This window comes from Crocuta crocuta, unplaced genomic scaffold (genome assembly GCF_008692635.1).
Source record: "Crocuta crocuta isolate KB4526 unplaced genomic scaffold, BGI_CrCroc_1.0 scaffold83, whole genome shotgun sequence".
In the NCBI taxonomy this organism is placed as follows: domain Eukaryota; kingdom Metazoa; phylum Chordata; class Mammalia; order Carnivora; family Hyaenidae; genus Crocuta; species Crocuta crocuta.
The window spans coordinates 166,288-186,078 of record NW_027529638.1 but is presented as its reverse complement, the minus strand read 5'-3'; the positions used below and the strand labels follow the sequence as shown (position 1 = coordinate 186,078).

The following is a 19,791-nucleotide window of genomic DNA, read 5'->3' as shown; positions in this document are numbered from 1 at the left end:
AGTCTAGGGGAGCCTGGGTGGCTCAATTGGTTAAGCGTCCTACTTCGGCTCACGTCATGATCTCACGGTTCATGGATTCGAGCCCCACATCGGGCTCTGTGCTGACAGCTAGTTCACAGCCTGGAGCCTGTTCAGATTCTGTGCCCCATTCTGTCTCTGACCCCCCCCTGCTCCTGCTGTCTCTCTCTCCCTCTCTCAGAAATAAATTAAAAAAAAAAAAATTAAAAAAATTAAAAAAATAAATTAGCTTAAAAACAAAAGTATGGGTTAGAAGCTTATCATTAGTTTTTTCTAAAAGAATGAAAAAATACTGATAATAGACAGCAACACAAGTGATGTTACTATACCCTTAACTCACTCTGTCGGGGTAATTCTTCCATTTAAGTAGATAAGCAAAAAGCTGAAAAAAAAGCACAGCAACTGTTCCACCTTGGTTACCAACTGTGCATGCACTCAAATACAGAACATTTTGTAGTAAAGATTAAAGCAAAAGAACAGATTCATTTTGATTGTGATAAGGGAATAAGGAGACAAGTTGGGCCAACTTAAATTCCAAAAAAGAACATATTCAAAGACAAGATGCTGCAACTACTACAGTTCTTAGAGTAGTAATTCAACTACTACAATCTTAGAGATTGTTTCCAATTCATATGATTCATGTGTACTATAAATTGGACACATTTTAAATACCCTTCAAGTGGGATTACTTCATGAAAAATTAAGCGAGTAATATAACACAGTTTGTGTATAGTTGAATTATCTGGTATTTTCCTGAACTACTGATATTCTGCAAAGCATATTAAAGTATCATGCCCTTTAAAATCATATTCAGAAGACAAAGATGACATTCAGTTGTGAAAATTTAAAAGCCTGTATCACATTCTTGCAGAAGATTTTTGAACTTCCATAAGAATATATGTGAAAATCAAGCTTCATGGTTAGCTTCTCTCAGGGTTGAGGTCTCCCACAACTTCCCAGAAATAAAATGTGTCATTCTAAGCACTGTTGGAAAGCAGACTCCAAAATTTGCATCATCTAACCTTGATTCTTTGAATGTCATTCTTAGAGAAAACTGTGTTCCTGCTTTAACTTCAAATCCATCTTATAGTATGACACTTTAATTCTGCTGCTCTTAGGGAATCTTGAGAAAAAATGTTTTAAAAATACAAATCAATCTTATATAACATCTGTCATACTGCACTTAATTATCAAGTTGAAAAATACATGGCAAAAAATAGAATAACTGTATCATTTTTAGCTTATTATTTCCCATTTGCATTTCAGTGGTCTGTAATTTAAGTGCCATTCCAATCTACTTACACTTTTAGATAGTGTATCTGATACTATGGTAAACCTTTCAGATATAAATCGTATCCATACTTCATACTTTAATTAATTACTCTTTCATTTAATGATAACAATACCAATGCAATTGAATACATACATACAAATTAAGAAAGTATTTCATAAGTTACTTTGAAGTTTTTAAAAGTTAAAGGTGTATGTTCATTCATAATTTTCTTCATAAAATATTTTGTTGGAATGATGGCTTCATCTGCTATTGATATATTTCAGAGCCTCTGGAAATGGCTGGTTCTCAATAATGTGAAAATGACTATCTATGGAATACAGAATTATTCTGTAAAATAAGCAAACCATTCCAACAACAAAAATCTCCCAATTCTCATTTAACACACTTTGCCTTTCCGACCCAATACAGACTGCACAAGGCATAGAGGTGCATAAGAGGTCATAAGACGTCTATACTAATTCTAACAAGGGTCCTAAAAACCTGATTTTCTGGTTCTAAGTCCAATAGATAACTGCTTCTTTCCAACACTAGGCTGATTAAAAAGTATGAACTTAATATTTTTCCTATACTTAAAATGTTTTGTCTACCCAAATTGGTAGATCTCCCAGTCTTCTATTTCTATTGCATATATACTAAGTTCTTTTTTTTTATTTTTCTCCAAATTGGGCTTAACGTTAAGTGTGACCTTTAAGTTTAATAATAAAATCTAGACAAATGTTTACCTGTGAGACTATCAAAGATATTTTAATGAATATCACCCTCTTCTCATGCATATTTTTCTCCAGAATTATTTCTACTCATCTTGGTTTGAAGAAACTATTCCCTTTGTTGTTGCCATTTCCATTATATAAATCTAAATTTACAAACTCCCTCATCCCTCACCTCCAATTTATCTTTTTCTTTAAATCAACTTTTTTGAAGTATAATATACCTATGCTAAATAGGAAATTTTAAAGTATACAGTTAGGTGACTTTTGCCAAATGTATTTACATGTGTAAACTACTACCAAAATCAAGATCTAGAACATTTTCATCAACTCAAAATGTTCTCTTATGCTCCTTCACATTCCAGTGGCACCCCTTTCCTGGTCCCTGGCAACACTGATGTATCACTATAGGTGAGTTTTGCCTTCCTTAGAATATCACTTAAATGGAAATGTATTTAAGAACTCTTTTGCACCCAGTGCCTCTCATTCAGCACAATCATTTTGAACTTCATCCTGTCATGCTGTTGCATGCTTCAGGATCCACCCTTTTAAATGTCAGGTAGTGTTTAATGGTAAACCATAAATTGTTTACTCAGACACTTGTTGGTACAGTTTGAATTACTTCTAGGCTGGAACTATTAGCCATACTGAACATTTGTATATACATTTTTTGTGGACATACATTTTCATTTTTCTTGGATAAATACCTAACAGTGAAATTGCCTAGGTCCGTTGGTAAATTTATATCAATTATTATGCCAATTTAATAACAACCTGACAAATATTCTAAAAAGGCACTTCAAATACATGGCACTTCAATGTGGACTATCTCACTAATATTGGTATTATTAGTCTTTTTCTGTTTTTAACTTTAGCCACAATGGTAGCTCATTGTGGTTTTAACTTTCATTTCCATAGATAACTAAGGACGTTGAATATCTTATCTTTTCATGTGCTTGTTGACCATTAGTATATCTTGTTTTATGAAGAGTCCTTTAAACTATTCTGTATATTCTTCTTTTTGAGTGGGTTATTTTGACATAAGTCCTTTGTTGTATATGTTTATTATAAATATTTTCACTCAGTTTGTGGCTTATTTCCTTGCTTTCTTAATAACTGCCTTCAAAAGAACCAAACTTTCCATCTTATTTGTCTTTCTGTTTGTTTTATTATGGTTTATACATTTGGTGGTTCACCTAAGAGATCTTGTACAACCTCAAGTTCACAAATATTTTTCTTAATTATGTTTTCTGCTACCAATCTTTCAGTTCAAATATCATAGCCTAGAAACAGCATAGTTAGGATTCTAATCTTTGAAAATGTTTTTGCAATTTCTTACTGTACAACAAACATCAAATAACATTAATGCTTCTATACAATCTAGCAAAAGAGTTCCACAAATATTAATTTGTATTTAGTGAGTTACCCCAAGCATTTAGCCAGTCTCACTCATTTGGTAGGAATCTGACAATTAAGTGGCTTCACATAGTTTAATTACAATAAGCACAAATGTGGAGATATTATCTGCTTGTGGGTTTGTGGAGGGAAAAGAGGAAATCTTTGCTAAAATACTGAAAATTATAAATTAATATATGGGACTCTCAACAGAGTGGGTGATTATGGAACTTCCTGGGCAGAGGAATTGGGGAAGGAGAGAGAAATAAAGTCTTAGGTGGGAAGGAAAATAGAAATGGCAAGAAAAGCAATGTGTCTATCATCTCGGAGACTGAGTTGACTCATCTTTGAGGAAAAAAAGAGGACACAAGTAGAAATAGAAAGAGCTATTCTATTTTAAATAGAATTCTAAGAGATAAGATGAGCAATATGCCCCTCTTGTTCAAATTTCTCCATGGAATAAAAAACTATTTAAACACCTAGAGAAATTTTGCAAATACCATGCTACTGTGACATATTAAGAATTATGAGACAAGAGGAAAAACAATGGCAGGATGCTGACTAGAACTTTCCTAAGGTCCTATGAGATAACTCCTAAATATAAATTATCAAGGATAACTTACGAAGAGGCCAGAAGTAGCAAATAAATGACCTCAATGCAATCTTCTGACTCCAGTATCTGGTACCAGCTCTGACTACCAAACTAATATCTCCATTGACTATCGACACTGATGCAGAATTACTAGAAGTTACTATTGATAAGAATAAATAAATACAGGGGCACCTGGATGGCTCAGTCAGTTGAGCATCCGACTTCAGCTCAGGTCATGATCTCATGGTTCGTGGGTTCGAACCCCACGTCGGACTCTGTGCTGATGGCTATCTCAGAGCCTGGAGCCTGTTTCGGATTATGTATCTCCCTCTCTCTCTGATCCTCCCCTGCTCATGCTGTCTCTCTCTTTCTCTCTCTCTCTTTCTCTCAAAAATAAATAAAAACATTAAAAAACTAAATACAAAAATACACAAATATAAGTAGGGGTGTCTGGGTGGCTCACTTGGTTGAGCATATGACTCTTGATTTTAGCTCAGATCATGATCTCAGTTTGTGAGACAGAGCCCTACGTTGGGTTCTGTGCTAACAGTGTAGGGTCTGCTCGGGATTCTTTTTCTCCCTCTCCTTCTGCCTCCCACCCCATTCTCTCTCTTCCTTTCTTTCTCTCTCTCTCTTTCTCCCTCCTTCCTTCTCAAAAATAAATTAAAAAAACTTTAAAACAGCAATAACAACAAAACAAAATATAAGTATATTAAAACAGTATTTCTACTTTTAAAAATCCAGAAAATGAAAAGTAGGATTTACAACTAATACTGGGTATTCTTACCCAATAATGAAAGAAACATTTTGTTGCAATAATAACAACTTTCTCCCAGATTAAATTTCAGACCACAATTTAGAGGAATGTTATATTATCTGTTATTATAAACAGTGATTAAAAGGTTTGGCTAGAAAATCTAATCACTATCAACTGACACTGCTCATCTGTTAATGACCAAAGTGTACAGTTGAAGGCTTTAACTCATTATACTGTTATCATATCATAGAAATGGAAAGATTAAATAAGAGACATCATTCATTAATGCTTACTAAACCAGAAAAGAATGTTGATACTTTGAATGTCATATCTTCTTTAAGCTTCTATTTTACTTATTATTTAAAAGATGAATTCACTATAATTGGCTTAAAAAACATAGTACTGTTCTTTCTTTTGACATGAAATAATGAACTCTCAGCTGATTCAGAAATGATCTATATTTGATAGTATAGATGGTTATATAATTGCCAAGTCATTCATTTATATAATAACATAAAAATAAAAATAAAAATTCAGGAGTGCCTGGTGGTTCAGTTTGTTACACACCTGACTCTAGGTTTTGGCTCAAGATCATGATTTTGTGGTTTATGGGTTTGAGCCCTACATCAGGGTCTGTGCTGATGGTCTGGAGCCTGCTTGGGTTTCTCTATCTCTCCTTCTCTCTCTGCCCTGTCCTTCTTGGTCTCTATTCAAAATATATAAATTTAATATTTTTAAAAATTAAATTAAAATTCAGTTTTGGAAATTTCTTCATCAATTCGTAAATTAGGGAGTTTTATTTAACTTAAACAATGGTTTAGTGTTTAATTATTTTGAGAGAGCAAGATAGTGCATGAGCAGAGAAGGGGGAGAGAGAGAGGGAGACACAGAATTTGAAGCAGTCTCCAGGCTCTGGGCAGTCGGCACAGAGTGTGAAGCAGGGCTCAATTCACGAACCATGAAATCATGACCTGAGCTGGAGTCAGACCCTTAACCAAAAGAGCAACCCAGGCACCTTGGAAATTTTTTTCTTTTTTTTTTTTTTATAATGCATTTTATATTTTTTTAAAATTATTTTTAAAGTAATCTTTACATGGGACCCAGTCTCACAACCCCAGGATTAAGAGTCCCATGCTCTACCTACTGAGCCAGCCAAGCACTCAGGTAGTTACTTTTTATCCATGAAAATGAGGTAATTTTTTACAAGTATTGATAATGTTTTTATTATATAAGACATATTGCATTTTCCTATATTGTATTTTGATACTGGAGAAAAACATGCTAATTTTATTAAGTAAAATATTCTTTATTAATGTCCACTGCTTAGATATTAGTTTCTTCTAATAAAAGAACCATGCCTCCTTGGATAAATTGCTGATTCCTGGGATGGGGCAAAGGATGTGCTAGATGATTCTAGACTATCTAGTTGTTCCAGGAAGTAAGGAAATGCTCAAAAGACAAAAGGATGGGATATGTCAAAGAGACAAAGAAGCCAACATGGAAGAGCTCCCAAAGCTGGAATGATTGGAGCAACAAGTAAATAATAGTATTGGAGTATAACTCAAAGGATAAAACAAAATTTAAAAAATCACGAATTCATATATAAATAAGTAAGGAACTGAATGAATAAATAATTGGGGAGAAAAGACAAATCTCTCTTACAAAAGAATTTCAAATAATTTATGCAGACATTCTCTCTCCTCAGGATGTGGGACTTACACCCCACTGCACATCCAACCCCCAGGCTGTGTTTAGTGAGTTAACTCCAAAAAGGAGAGTATAAAAGGGGAAAGGTAACTTTATAGTGTAGAAATCAGCAAACATTACCTCATTCAGGTGATAAGGTTAACACCATGTGGATAAGAGAACACAATATGATAACAGGGGTATTTTGCCCCCTCCCCAAAACCAATGACCTCAGTCTAATTATGAGAAAAACATCAGACAAACCCAAATTGAAGGTTATTCTGCAGAAAATCTAACCAAAGTCAAGGTCATAAAGGACAAGGAAAGTCTGAAAACTATCACAGATCATGTCATTAGGGAGACATGATGATTAAATATAATGCTGTATCCTGGATACAATCCTGTAATAGCAAAAAGGATATTAGGGAACACTAGTAATATCTGAATAAATTGCTAAGTTTAGTTAATAGTAATGCACCCATATTGGTTCTTAGTTGTGACAAATGTACTCTGCTGAGGTACGAAGATAACAATAGGAACTTAATGAGGGGTATATGGGGTACTCTACTACCTCTGCAACTTTTCTATAAATATAAAACTTTTAAAATAAAAAAATATTAAAATTATTCTTCATAGAAATATAAACAGGCTTTTTAGGATTATAATACATGACTGTCATTGTACTCATAACTTCTAAACTTTCATTAGGGCTTTTATCACTTTTATAAAAATGATTTTTGACAGACAATTTTTTGGGGATGAGTAACAGCTGCACCAAAGAATCTTTAATTTTCTATGAAGACCTCAATGAAAAGCTGATGTTAAATTGTTTTTCTTGCTTTCATGTTCCCTACAGGAATGTTGAAGGAAAGCTTCAGCCATATAAAATGATCTATTTGTTTGGGCACTCTTAAGGTTCTTGGTAGAATGATTTTGCATTATTAATATTTACTGAATGCCATAATTCTATAGTACAGAGCCATTAATTATACCTCCCCTGAAAGAATAATTAATGGATCTGTCCTATGAGATTAAAGTTTGTTTATAAGAATTTTTTGAAGTGAAACATGATCAATTGGGCTCAAATTTGTTGAGTGCATAAACAGGTCTGAGCATAAGTGAAATATTTTATTTTTTTAAGCCATTAGGGTAAATTTTATAAGGTAATTCTCCAGACCTAATAAAATTAAATGTTTACCTAAATGTGTTAGCTCTAATTTGAGCATGCATTCTTATAGTTCTAAAATTATACTTAAAAATGCACGAGAATATTAAAATATTCTGTTGTTTTAATTTTTCCTTTGGGGAGTGATTTCTCCTAAATTTTGAATCCATTTGTTTGGAGTAGTGCTGATCCAATATCCTTGAAATAGATGTGAGCATATAGCTAAGGCCTGGCCAAACTGTTCTACTGGACACAAAAAGACAAGGCACATGAGCCAAGTCATTTAAAGGAAACTCAAATATGGGAGCTGTGCTGGAATTTTGAGAAGAGATACTCTGATTCAGCTAATGCTGCGACGATCATAGAATGTGTTTCTTCCTGAATTATTAGAGACCACCAAGTGGATGGTATATCCCGAGGAACAAATCCAACACAGAGTCAATCCCATAAATGGAGAAAAAGCAACTGAGTCCTAAGTACATATCTGATACACTAACATTTCAGTTCCACATAGCTAAATAATTTTCAGAAAACAGTGTGGCTAACATTTAAGCATCCTTTCTTATATAGGGATATGCTTATTTATTCACATAGTGCTTACTATGCTTGGGAAGCTACATACAATAGAAGCTAAAATTTGGAATTGGCTGGCACAAGTGAAGTAGGGAATCAGGATCCTACTTTATTTATTTTTTATATAAAATGTTTGTATTTATTTTGGAGAGAGAGAGAGAACATGAGAGTGGGAGAGGCAGAGAGAAGGAAACACAGAATCTGAAGCAGACTTCAGGTTCTGGGGTGTCAGCACAGAGCCCGATGTGGGGCTTGAACCCAAGAGCTGTGAGATCATGACCTGAGCTGAAGTCAGATGCTCAACCAACTGAGCCACCCAGGCACCCCGGATCCTCCTTTATTCTTAGCTGGGAAGTAAGCAATGTTTATGAGACAGCAAAATAATGTATTAAATTATTTTCTAAATTGGGGGGGTCTCAGAGTACTTATATTTAAATTTGGACTTTCATGAGATTTGGTTAAAATTGTCTATATACAAAAATCTATTCATACATATTTTTAAAATTTAGCATATATATATCATTTTTTAATTTAGATTTCACTAGGTGACACGTTCATATAATCAAAATTTAAATGGTGCAACATTTTTTCCAGGAAAATGTTCTTATTCTACTCCCAGTACCTAGTCATCAGAGGCCCTTAATTTTACCAATTTATTGTATAACCTTGTATATATGTTTTATATATGTATACATTACATATACATAATAGAAATGCCCACACACATATTTACATTACAGTTGACTCTTGAAATTAGGGGTACTGACCCCTGTGCAGTTGGAAACCTGCATATAACATCGGACTCTGCCAAAAATTTAACTAACAGCCTACCATTGACTAGAAACCTTATGGAATAAAGAGTTGATTAATGTATTTTGTATGTTATATGTACTATGTACTGTATTTTTATAATAAAGTAAGCTAGAAAAAACATTATTTAAAATCATAAGGAAATATACACTTACAATACTTTATAGTAAAACATTCTATGTGCAAGTGGACCCATCAATTCAAACCTATGTTGCTCAAGTTCAACTGCACACACACACACACACACACACACACACAAACAGAGATATACAGTCAATGAGTTTTTTTCCTTTATACATATAGAATATCGTGTTTTGCATGCAGTTCTTCAACTTGCATTTTTCAAATTACCATGTATTTGTACATAATGAGAATGCTCATTCTTTTATATAGCTATATATTATTCCATTTTATGGATCTATGACAGTATAGCTAAACAGTGTTACTTTCTCACTTTTGCTATTATAAAGAGAGCTGGTTTTAATTTTATATTATAATTTCTTTATCTATAAAATAATTTTTCAGGTGTGGAATTACGGATCTAAAGTACACTCAACTATAATTCTGTATGATATTCCCAAAATAAGTTGTATGGAGACGCTATCTGCTTACACATCCACCTGAGTTTAAGAGTGTTTTTCTACTTTCTCATTATGTATTCTCTGCTTCCAAAGGCTTTTAGTACAGATTCACAAGGTAAGTGAAAGTTCTGGTTGAAGTTCCCCTTATTTTTTAAAATATTTTTTAATTTTTTATTCATTTCTGAGAGAGAGACAGCATGAGTAGGGGAGGGTCAGAGAGAGAGGGAGACACAGAATCCAAAGCAGGCTTCAGGCTGTGAGCTAGCTGTCAGCACAGAGCCCAATGCGGGGCTTGAACCCACGAACTGTGAGATCATCACCTGAGCCGAGGTCAGACACTTAACCGACTGAGCCATCCAGGCACCCCTGAAGTTTCTCTTCTTAAAATCGGAGAGATTTTAAAAATTATGGCTTTTAAAAATATTTTTTTGCTTTATGTCAATTGTCCAAGATAGTTGAGAGAAGCAACATTCTAACAGTAACCTGGCCTTGCTGAGTTTGCTCTGCTCTTATCTCTATTCTGATCTGGTGATCAATTCCAATTACTAATCTCATTATTTTTTTATTTTAATTTTTATTGGTTGATTGATGATTGAATGATATATAGAGAGAGTGCATATGTGCAGGAGCGGGAAAGGGGCAGAGAGAGGGAGAGAGAGAATCCCAAGGTGAGCATAGAGCCTGACACAGGGTTCAATACCACAACTGTGAGATCCTGACCTGAGTCAAAATCAAGAGTCAGAAGCCCAACTGACTGAGCCACACAGGTGCACCACCATTTTCTTCTTTACAATTCATGTTATGATAACATTCTTAAAATAGTTCTGATTACTTCTTTTTAAAATATTTATAGAAATATAAAGTCTCAGTTAAAGGACATGTATACATCCTTGGCTGTACTTTGCATTAGTTATGAAATTTTCCTCTAAGGGTAACATACTGATTTATACTTCTACTTCAGAAGTTTCATAGTTCTAAATTTAATGTACCTTCAATAGGCAAAGAGAAATATATCAGGTTATTTAATAGGCTACAATTTACCAATTGGTTACTATCAGGGGAAAATATATCTTAAATGTCATTCAAATAGACTCTAAATGGATTAAAATGTTAAACCTAAAAAAAAAAGGAAGTACTTGAAGAAAATATTAGTAAATATTATCTCTATCAATTACCTAGAATGAGGAGGATTTTTAAAAACATAAACATAATTAAATCAAAAAAACAAAGATTGATATATATATATAATTATGTTGATTTTTCTTTACAGTAAACAAAAATATAAAGCAAATAAAATACTTGAAAAAGTTTAAAGTTTCAGGGAAACACTTGTTCTCATTCCTGGTATTTCTTTTCATGTAGAAGGAAGTCTAATAGTGTTGTACTCTCAGCCTTTCTGCCTAGCAAAGAAAGGTTCACTTTTTCTTATTGATAAATTTGGATGGATGAACTCGGTGTGGTTGGCTTGGTTCATTCCTCTTTCTTTTATAGCAGGATGGCATGGAGAACACGTGTTCTTTTTTTTAATTTTTTTTTTAACATTTATTTATTTTTGAGAGAGAGAGAAACAGAGTCCAAGTTGGGGAGGGGCAGAGAGAGAGAGAGAGAGGGAAACATAGAATCCAAAGCAGGCTCCAGACTCTGAGCTGTCAGCACAGAGCCCGATGCGGGGCTAAAACCCATGACCCATGAGATCATTACCTGAGCTGAAGTTGGAACCTTTACTGACTGAACCACCGAGGTGCCCTCAGAACACGTGTGGTCTGTTCAACAGCTATACAATAGGCTAAGAGATGCTAAGTTTCTTTTTAATGTTTCATAGATTTTTTAAAATAATTTTTAATTTATTTTGAGAGAGAGAGAGAACGCGCAAGCGAGCATGTGAGCAGGAGAGGGACAGACACAGAGGGAAAGAACAATAGTCCCAAGCAGGCTCTGTGCTGTCAGTGGAGAGCTAGATTCAGGGCTCCATCTCACAAACTGTGATTACATGACCTGAGCTAAATTCAAGAGTCAGATGCTTAACTGAATGAGCCACCCCGGCAGCCCTGCTAAGTCTAAGTAAGAGCTTTAAGCCCAGAACATAAGAATTTAATCTGGAAAGCTGTCTTCAGCGTATGGAGGGTTTTTTCTATAGATAAGGAGCTATGTTTAGATCCCTATGAGTCTTAAGTGATGACCTGTGGGATGAATGGACCTCAGCAAAGCCTCTTGGTCCCAACAGCCTCAGAAAGACAAAGGCCATGCGCAGACTCAGCCAAAACACAGATGCCAGGGCCTCAGGAGTTGAAAGCTTTTGCTGGTTACCTTAAACTATACAGAAGAGCTTTTCATTAGCAGATTAGGCTGCTATACTATGAACTTGAGGGAAAGAACATCTTCTATTATTGGACTTTTTAAGTGTTGGTAGGCTTGACAATGTTTGTAGCTTTCAAACTGAAAGACAAATTCTTTGTCTGCTACAGATGGCTAGTGAGTTTCAGGCTTTAAATTCTGAGTTCCAGGCTCAGTACTTAAAACTGGATATGCTGCCTGAGGTAGGCACCTTATAGAATGGACTCCAAAGATACCTGCTTTAGTGTGTGCACTATTGCATAAATCCCCTTCCCTTAAGTATGGACTGTACTTGGTTACTCACTATTAATGAATATAGCAAAAACTAGATTAAAAGACTGTAGAAAGTTTAATGTGGAAAGTGAAAGACCGGTTAGAAAGTGACTGTAATATCTTGAGAGATGATCGTTTCGATAAGGTTTTTATCCATGTGGGTGGTGAAAATTGCTTGAAGACTATATATATTTTAAAGGTAGAATGATCAAATTTCCTTATTTTTTGGATATGGGCTATAAGGGAAATAGAGTCAGAGGTAATTTCTAAGGTTGTTTCCTCTGTAAACAGAAGAACTGAGTAGGAATTTACTGGCATAGGAAAAAAGCTGCATCAATAACATATTTGAAGTGAGGGGGACTAGAACATGTGACCCTAAAATATGCCAGTTGAGCACGTGGATTACCTGGAGCTGAAGGCAATCAAGACCCAGGAGACTTGAGAAAACTTTTACCTCTATCTTAACTACCTAAAATAATTGAGAAGGGGCATGGCTCAGAAAAAGAGCTCTTACCAGTGATAACTTTTTATCTGAAAGACCTATCTATATGTTGGGGCAAACATCTAATTACCAAACATCTATTCTTCTTATTATCCTGTGAATTATCCTCCCGCACTTTGAGGCCCCAGGTCCTACCACATTCCTTAGCCCAGGACGGCATATAAGCCTCAAGCGAGCTACCTGTGCTTGGGTCTCACATCTTTAGGGCTTTGCTACATATGAAATTAAATTTGTATTTTTCAGGTTATTCTGTCTTATGTCAATTTAATCATTAGACTGCCCAAAAACCTAGAGGGGAAGAAGGGAAAATCGTTCTGCCCTTACAGAGGTGAAAAACAATCAGTAAGTCAGTTTAGTCAAGTTAAGTTTTAAATTTCAGTTGGACATTATAGTAGAGATGTCAGGTAAACACTTGGATATGATGGGTGAGATATAACAGAGAACAAAATCCTGGAAAAATCAGAGGTCAAGGAGCTGACATGCCAAGGTAAGGCAGCAATTTATATAATTCAGGATTATTTTAGGAGCAATACTGGAAACAGTAAAAATGAATAAGGATCTATAAACTTCAAAGAATAGAGGAAGGACTGTGATGAAGGTATAACGGAGACTACAATAAAGAGTGGTATCATCTAATGGTGTGGGCTTCAAGCCAAGATTTATTAGGGAGGCAAAGAAGACAGTGGTCAGAGAACTGTGTGGAGAAGCAGGAAGGACACCTGCTTCTGTTCTATGGGATACTCTGTAACATGAAGCATGTGGTTGTAAAAATGGGCACCATTTAGTTTATGCTACCCAAAAGCCAAAATGCCTCATCAAACTATTCTTTCATAAGCCCTCTCAAAGAGGACAGTAAGTTTTGCATCTTCCGAAGCAAATACACCTGAGACCAACTTTGCCAATCATGAAAAACGGAAACAAGGCAAAGGAATGAAGAGAATAAAGAGAAAGTACAGTTAAACCTTGGTTTGTGAGCATAATTCATTTTGGAAGCATTCCAAAGCTTGTATGAATTTGTATGTGATCCTGTGATGTTTGGCATCACATATTAATTGTATTGCAAGACACTGCTTGTTTATAAAGTTAAAATTTATTAGAAATGTTAGCTCATCTTGTAAAACACTCGCAGAACAAGTAACTTGCAATCCAAGGTTTTATTGTATTTACTTCAACTCTCTACCCATTGTCTAAATATTATTTTCCTGTATTACATTAATCTTCATAGGGTAATATATGGTTTATCTGTTTTCCCATACTTCACCCTTGTCCAATCTCTCTCAAGTTTCAAAAAACTTTACAAGCATTTGCTAAATTCTATCTAGTCCTAATAGCTAAATCCTGATTACAGAAGGTGTTAAAACTGAGAACAAATACATCAACATTGAAAGTACCATGAGTAGACAAAAAACAGTTTAGTTATACAAACAAGACTCAATTTAGCTTATTTTGCAAGACTAACTACACCTGGGTCATTTCTTGATTTTGTCCCTGGAAATCATAAACAAAACTAAACTAGATACACAAAATTGATATGAGGTAAGCACCAAAAAATTCCCTATCATTTAATAAAAGTCTAATATAACCCATCAGTGTAAGAATAAACTGCCTTCTCACTATAAAAGTTCCCTATACCTGTGAACTACATTCCATGTTTTGGTTTGAGTGTTCCTGGTTGACCAAGTGTCTTTTTGGTATGTGCAGAATTAACTTATTAATTGATACTTTGTTGATTCAATTATTTTATTTCCTTTATTTCTGAACTTTTGACAGTGTCATCTCCTTTACTATGCACAAATTACAGCTGTGAAAGGAAACTTTAGGTTTTGATTTTATGTTTATTTCTTTGCTTTAAAAAAATTTAATTCACCACATGAAGAATGGCAACTTTGAAGTGGGACATATATAATTGTGTGCAAAAACCACTTCACCAGGGCTCCCTAGAGTTGATGGTGTTTATATATTCTTGAAAGAATTAACAACCATGATGATACAAAAATTATTTGAAACTGGAAACTTCTGATTAATCAGTAACCAAAGGGGGAAAAAAAAACAAACATTACCTAAACGTAAGCAGTGTGTCCCCCCAAAACAGCTGCCAAGGATACCTCTCCTAGGGAGTTTCTTCCTCAGGAAAAGATTGACCCTTATTAGCACCAGAAGTGGCAATCCAGCTGCCCATTACCACCAAATAGCCCAACAGAACCTCCCATACTTTCCCTTGGAAGCCATAAACTGGGCCCCAGTTGGTTAATGTGGTATAGAAATCTTTATCTCTTACTATTCAATGCACTTTTCACAACTGAGCAGCCCCCATGTATACTAAACTCTTCTCCTGTTGTCTTTTGTCAGTTTATTTGAGGAATGCGAGCTACTCAGTCCTAATTGGTAGGGGAAAAATATTCCTCCCAAGACTTTCCAAATTCAAGTTCCATCACATCACACTTAGCTTGAAATTCGCCATGGAAGGACTATTTACACCAGAGAAATGGGCAAATGCTACAAATCCGATAAAATGAAGATGGTAACAGAACCGACTTTAAAGGGTTGTTGAAAGGAGTAAATGAGGTAAAAACTAACAAAAGCAGGGCAGACACACATAAAGAGATAAGTTAGTAAGTTTTAGCAATTCTCATGCTATGTTGAAATTACTTGTGTCTGCTAAAATATGAGCCACCTACAGGACATGTTTATGTATGTTTCATCTTTATATCACAAAAACTACCATCACAACTCAATAATGTTTATTACATAGTTCACTGTTTATGAATTAAGATATAAATTGAGATATTTATAATTTCTGTACATTTTAATATTTATGATATTATAAACAAAAGCAAATGTTTACATTACTTTTGAAAGCTCTTATTTTGGTCACAGGACTTATGTAACTTTCTGTTCATAGCTTTAAAAACATTAGTGCTTTCTTAATTAATTTTAGCCACAGTAAAATACCCAGAAAGTTACAATACCCATCTTTTTATCCAGACTGATAAATATATAACAAATACAATGAAACATCTGTATGGATAATTGTTGAATGTGGAACTGCTTGGCAGGAGCTAAGTATTTAATGTGAATTTAAATAAATTCAGCTACAAAACACAGGTACACGTATCTGTGAACATTATTCACTATGATTGGTAGTGCACTTAATTTTCAATTGAAATGAAATCATAAGATAAAATCGGTAGAATGCTAATACAACTCTAATGCTTACTGACTATAAATTAAAATTGGTAGTTGAATATAAGCTTTATATTTGGGGCAAGTTGCCAATGAGTTTTTTAGAGTAATTGTTTCAAAAACAGTGTAATGTTTAAATTAATTCAAAAATTCATAGTAATATCTTTAAATAGTATCAAGGAATTTATGTGTTGTCCTAGGTTACCTATATTTTTTGTTTGTTAATGGTTTCAAAATAATCGATACTACGCTCATATAATACCAATAGTTCTTGCACTCAACAAAGTATGATGAAAATTCTATACAACAGTACAAAGAAAAATCTTTGAAAAAATATAAATATCATTACCAGAAAATCAAATATATATTTGATTTAGTAGTATCAGTAAATGAAGTAAAACAAAATATAGTATAGAGGATATTTATTTTCCTTCTCAAATTCATAAGCTGCTGTTCACCTAAATTAGGTACTGAATGGTAGGTGACTACAAACAAATGTCCTGTGAACCTAGATAATCACAATTGCCTTGCCTTTATGTTTTCTTCCCATGTAAATAAGAGGTTTCCATTCCATTCCTAAACTACTTCCTAGATACTGCTTCACGTGATATCTACACAAAGAATAAATTAATAAAGAGTAAATAATAGATGAATAACAGTAAACTAATCCATTTCAGCTTCAAGTTCTAAGACTCTCACCCAGCATCCTATAACTGAAAATGTGTAATAAAAGTGAGATGCTATTACCTAATTTCCATAGATTAATAATTTAGTTTATAAATTAATTCCCTATAATATTTTATTATATTAGATGCATTCAAAAATTCTTTAGTCTCACAGGTCACAAAATTCCTCATTTATGTTAGATCTTTTATTTATAATTAATGAACTTATCAAGTTCACATTATCTGGGGCTTTTATTCAAAGCACTATGTCCTTGAATCTAACATTTTAATTTCTTTTTCAATTATGCATCTTTTAGTTCCCTAATGGTTGCCAAAGAATATAGAGATCAGAAATTCTGGATTGGCCAAAAAAAATTGTTTTTCCATTTTTGGCCTTCTCTCTATGTTACCCTCTGAAAACAAAATAAGGCAACATTAATAAAGCATGTGTGTTATTGGTAAACTGTAGCTCACTGGCATTCAGATTTGGTAGTGTAGTAAACGATTTAAATTACTTCCAAACATTATTTCTTCTCTATTAAATTGAGGTTTATAGCCAGCTTTTTAAGATGCAGTATTTAAATTGGTTTCATAAATTAAAGCACACACGCACACACATACACACATCATGCAATGAAAAAATATACAATATACAGGCTTAATGGAGCTTTTTGTACTGAAGGGAACATTTAGAAGAGGTTGCCACATTTAATAAGTGCTCTGACTCTTTGTAAGGCTGAAACAAGATTTTTAGAATTAATTCAAGCCTTGGAAATTTTCTTGAGGAAATAAAAACCAAACATGAAGCCATTTTCCATGCCCTCAAAGAATAGAACATTTTGAACCATTGGGTTTATCCATTGCATAAAATATTCCACTGGCACTGAAAGCTAGTATGAACACAAAAGAACAATACAAAAACTTTCTTTCCTACTTTCTACTTACCTTTTCTCTCAATTAATCAGGGAGAAGTAACCATCATACTGCAGACTAAGTAAATTAGTGGCCTATCCAACATTAAATGACTACTTACTCGACTTCTATAGCTTCCTGAATATAAGAACCCATGAGAAAGCTCAAAACATAAATAGAATTTTTCTACAGGGAAAATCAATAAGTTGTCGTTTTAATCACTAATATCTGAGGGTTATTACTTTGGTACGTTAGAGTTAAGGTAATTAATATATATAAAAAAGTTAGCAAAATACCTTCTTTATGGCAGATGCTTAATAATGATTATTATATCCACTCAACAAGGACAATATAGCAAAATTGGAATTTGTTTGGAATTTTCTGACTAGCGGTCCAGAGTTCTTTACATACCACCATAGCTATTACTTACTCTACTTCAGATCATTTATTAGACCAAACATAAATTTCCAAATCACCATGGCACTTTTATTGCTGTAATGAAATATTCAGAGTTTTAAACATGTGTATGCCTTTGTCCTGACAACTAAACTATAAACTGAAGAATAGGAATTTATCTTCCTTCCTTCCTTCCTCCCACCCTCCTTCCCTTTCTCCTCTCCTCTCCTCAACTCCTCTCTTTTTGTCCCTTCCCTTCCCTACCTTCTCTTCCCTTTCCTCTTTCCTCTCTGCAGTAGCTAGTATTGTGGCAGACATGCAATACTTAGGGAATTAACTGGTTTGATATCTTTAGTAAGAAAACTTCAGAATATCACAATAATTACAGAACTTAGAAATAATTTACACCCATATCTTATTTTTGTAATAAACTAAAGCTTGAATTTCTCCAGAAATTACAGAATAACCAGTTGTCAAGTTTGACAAGAACCAAGTCTTAAACCTGATGTTCAACTAACAGTGAACTATCAATGGAACATCTTTCCAAAGTCATGAAGGGCACCTCCCCTTCCAGAATTTGTTCACTGTCTTCTTATCATTTCAATGAAATTTTCTCTTGCCTGAATCCATCTTGGTAACGATTTTTTTTCTTGAATAAAATAAAAATATATTTTTACAATTGTTTTCATTTCCTCACAATCTAGGAAATCCACCAATAATTTATAACTGGAAAAGAGTAAATAGAAAAATATGAATTTGGGGTAAGAATTATGTTAAATCATTACAATAAACCATATTCACATCTCTGAAATGGAAATAATAATTTTAACACTTATTCTTATAGTTTTTATTATATGAGATTTTTGTGAAAACTAAATATTTTTATATGTATAGAACTCTTATCTTAGATCAGGAATGACATTTAGTAAACACTCATTAAATGTTAACTGTCTTGGGGCACGTAGGTAGCTCAGTCTGTTAAACATCAACTCTTGATTTTGGCTCAGGTCATGATTTCACAGATCATGAGTTCAAGTCCTGCATTTGGCTCTGTGTTGACAGCATAGAGCCTGCTTGGGATTCTCTCTCTCCCTCTGCTCCTCCTCAACTCATGCTTGCTCTCTCTCTCAAAATAAACACTAAAAGAAATATTAGTTGTCTTTAAAAAATTTGAAAATTCAGGCCACTCTAAAGTAGAATAAGATTCAATGATCCCAATCTCATCATTTGTTTCATCTCTTGAAGTCCAACTCTACTGAGCTTTAACCCTGACTCTGATGTTGTGAAACTGTGCCCTTCTTTCTGGGATACTATTAGTTTAATTTCTTTCTACAAATAAAAAGACAAACATCTTTAGAAAGAACAAAGAACATGCATATATAATAAGAAAAATATAGAAATATTTTTGAGAGTCAGTAAATCATTTATTACATTTGAATGAGAAATTAGCAAATAAACAGAATCTTCTCATTTTGAGCTTACTTTGATATACTATTATATATTTGCTTATAAGGAACTAAAATAGAAAATAACATAATTTATTATTGATAGTGTCAAAGACTGGACATGCCTATTATTTTATGATTTTAAGTTTATTTCTTTATTTTGGGGGCTGGAGGAGTGGCAGAGAGAGAAGGAGAGAGGAGAGAATACCAGGAAGGCTTCACATTGGCAGCATGGAGCCAGACACAGGGCTCAAACCCACTAACCATGAGATCATGACTTGAGCTGAAATCAAGAGTCAGATTCTCAACCAAATGAGCCACTCACATGCCCCAAGACTGGACTCACCTACTGAAGGCCCTATTCTAGTTACCTTAATGTTTTCACGGAATTGCACTGTTCTAATTATATTAGCTAATTTATGGTTAGTACATAATGGTCTTTCATAAAATAGAATTCATATTATAACAAGTTAGAGGCACATGGGTGGCTCAGTTGGTTAAGC

At 34.0% G+C, this 19,791-nt stretch overlaps 1 protein-coding gene across 1 annotated transcript in view; it reads right to left on the bottom strand.

The window, feature by feature from the left end:
• The window catches only part of LOC144230100 (serine-rich coiled-coil domain-containing protein 1-like), a 242,893-nt gene that overhangs the window by 169,223 nt on the left and 53,879 nt on the right, over positions 1-19,791 (bottom strand). The window lies entirely within an intron of this gene.